Genomic DNA, 3,436 nt, shown 5'->3' on the forward strand with positions numbered 1-3,436 from the left:
CCACCCTCCCCCAAGGTCTGATGATTTACTAGGAGGACGGACAATGTTCAGCATATAGTTGTACTCACAGCTAAGATTTATTACTGTGAAATGATACAAAACAAGACAGCAGATAGAAAAGGCACATGGAGCAAGCACATTAGAGCCCAAGGCTTTATTGGGGGACTGGTCATGTAGGCACCTTCTGCCTAACACATACCAAAATTCCAGACTCCCAGGAGGAAAGCAGGTATCCAGCATAATCCACACTGGTTGTACAAACATCTTAGGTACAGTGAGCCACTCTTATCAGTTCTGTGGATGGTGGGAACCCTCTCCAAATCACATCTCAGACACCAGCAAAAGGCCAACCTTGTAAGCAGAACTTCCTAAGGATAAGCAGGCTCAGATCTGCTATGTTAACTCTTTCCTACACAACCCCATTGACCTTTAACTTAGCTGGCATATCCATGAGGCTTAGGCAACCTTAGGAGCTGTAGTGTACCCAGGCCCCCAAGAAGCCTAAGGTGATAGCATAGATCCTGCCTCTGAGATAGCCACATCTTCCTAGTAATTATGTAGCTGTGAGATTCCACTAATGCCCAGTGTGGTAGGTTGAATAATAGCCCCCAGAGATTTCCAGGTTCTAATCCCTGTAACCTATGAGTGTTAATTTATGTGGTAAAAGGGATTTTGCACATGTGATCAAGTTAGGGATCCTGAGATGGGGATTAGCCATTTGGGCCCTAAATGTAATCACAAGTGTCCTTAACAGAAAGAGGCCAGAGGGAGATTTGACTATAGAAGAGGAAGTAGGAGATGTAATGATGGAAGCAAGAGGCTGAAATGATGTAAGGAAGGGGTCATGAGCCAAGACCCTCCAGAAACTGGAAAACGCAAGGAAACTGATTCTCCCTTAGAACCTCTAGAAGGAGGGCAGCCGTGCCAACACCTTTATTTCAGTCTACTGAAACCCATTTTGGACTTCTAGCTTTCAGAACTGTAAGATAATTTTGTGTTGTTTTAAGCTACTAAGTTTGTGGTACTTTGTTACAGCAGCAATAGAAAAGTAATATACCAAGTCTTACTTCTTTCCTGGATATACCAATTCCATTTCATAATGCATGCTTGCTAGGCAATACCCACTTTGTTGACATTTTTATTTTTGACCCATTCCAGAATGGGCAGGTCAGAGAATAACATCATGTGCTATTGCTTAGTTAGCTTCTCAGGGTCCACCAGCACTCAACAACAGGCCAATCATTACCCCTCAAATGGAGTATACCAGGCAGTGGTGTTAGAAAAATGCTGTGTCCAAAACCCTAGTGGGCACCACTGCCTAGTGCCACAGATGCAGTCCACTGCAAGCACTGATATTTGAAGCTCAAAAGGCTCATTAGAACTAGCCTGTCAAAATAGGAGGGCAGTCTGTATAGCCTGCTAGATAGTTTCCTTATGTATCTTCTTACTACCACATCCTTAGTCAGTATAGTTATCTGCTCATCCCCTCTCCTCCCTTCGCCTGGCATCCTGTCCTGCTCTACTGGTATCACATAACTGGGCTGAAATATCCAGGTGGGCTCCTAGTTGTATACTCATCCCACTAGCACTGTTTAATTTGTGGCATTTCCCCACTGGGAACATTCCTAATAATCAAGAGAAGTATTATACATACGCAACACATCTGTTCCCACACTACATTCAGAGGTATCAGTTACAACCACTTGGGTGCGTGAACTTTTCACTGAATAAAAGATAATACAGACAAGTTTCAAGGGCCACAATGGTATGGCCTCTTTTTACCATAGATAAGGTCAACTTTTGGCAGGAGTTACACGTCGGACAGGACATGGTTTTTTCTATGACTGCTGGAGGACTTCAGTGTGGTAAATTCACCTTCATTGTCCCCAAACTTTTTTTTTTGGCAAGAAGCCTCTATATTGTCACACCTGCTGGCAAGCATCTGCTAACATTGCAATAATGCCATCAAGACAGAAACTTTAGATTTGTCAACCAACAGACACTATTTACACAGGAAACACTTTGGACATCAAAAAGCTTTTCTCTAACACTTTATAAGCATTCATAGCACAAAAAAGTAACGTATCATTTAAATTATACATTTTTACAATGGTACATTAAATTGGCTCAGAGCCTTAATTTTTAATTTGATTTAAACATTGCTTTTAGTCTGATGACAACACCAGTGGTGCAGAGTTTTGGAGCTATGTTCAAAGCAGCACTCACCTGCGGCTTTTCTTCGGTTCCAGAGCCTCCGAGGCAGTCAGTAGTGTTTTGTCAAATGCATACTTTAGGTTTTTCTGTGAGAATGCAGAACACTGCATGTATTCGACAGCCTTCAGGTCACAGAACAGCATTACAGCAGTCTGCAGAGGGAGAAGTTTCTGTGTTCTTGGCAAGCTTCTCGATAATAGAGGGTATCACATTTCTGAGATCAGTTTTGGCTCCAACAAATAAGGAGTCTTCTAACAATGGTGAATTATCTCAGGTACCCACTTTTCTTTCACATTTCCAAATAAGGGCTGAAGACCACTGAAAAAGACTAGAAATATATGTTTGTGGATAGCTGAGAGGTTGTTCTGTCAAATCTTTCTTGTCCTGCAGGATCAAAAAGTCCATAAGTGTATGGCTCTCACCAGTTACTGACTGCATAGTTGTCAGAAACCATGGAACGTATTCAGACATTAACTTATTGTTGTATAGCATATCAAGACACATCTTACCAACAACACCATCACTCACAACACAAATTGTCTGCATTGTTGAAATATTTTTTACTCCAAAATATATTTGGAAATATTCCAAATATAATTCGGTACACGGGCCTCTCACTGTTGTGGCCTCTCCCGTTGCGGAGCACAGGCTCCGGATGCGCAGGCTCAGCGGCCATGGCTCACGGGCCCAGCCACTCTGTGGCATGTGGGATCTTCCCAGACCGGGGTACGAACCCGTGTCCCCTGCAACAGCAGGCGGACTCTCAACCACTGCGCCACCAGGGAAGCCCCCCCTTTCTGCCAACTTTTGCTTGTCATTCATTCCCATCTCACTGCAACATACCAACTAATATCTGTTTTCCCAAACCTCACTCATAGACTACATCTTGAAAATGACTCCATTCTCCGAGGTGTGGAAGAAAGAAGGCCCAACTGACCTCCCTCTCAAGGCAGACAGTTGTTGGGAGATGCCAGCTGGAAACTCAGCTGGGGCTGCTGGCCAGAAGCCTCAGTTCTCCTCCATATGGGTTTATTTGGGATTCCACACAGCAGCAGCTTAAGTCCAAGGAAGAGCATTCAAAGACGACAGGCTTTGAGGTAGTCTTCCATTGAAGCTAATGCCAAACCTACTCCTTTGATACAAGGATCAGATATGAATTATTTGGTTCAGAAGTGCATGATGCCAGGACAGCTCAAAGAGAAAAATATTGTTTCATAAAATT

General features: G+C 43.3%; 1 pseudogene; it reads right to left on the minus strand.

Annotated features, from left to right (window-relative positions):
* Nucleotides 1-2,222: 2,222 nt before the first annotated feature.
* Nucleotides 2,223-2,760, minus strand: LOC136124575 (cell division control protein 42 homolog pseudogene; annotated as a pseudogene).
* Nucleotides 2,761-3,436: the final 676 nt, after the last annotated feature.

Source organism: Phocoena phocoena, chromosome 6 (genome assembly GCF_963924675.1).
Source record: "Phocoena phocoena chromosome 6, mPhoPho1.1, whole genome shotgun sequence".
NCBI classification, from domain to species: Eukaryota; Metazoa; Chordata; class Mammalia; order Artiodactyla; family Phocoenidae; genus Phocoena; species Phocoena phocoena.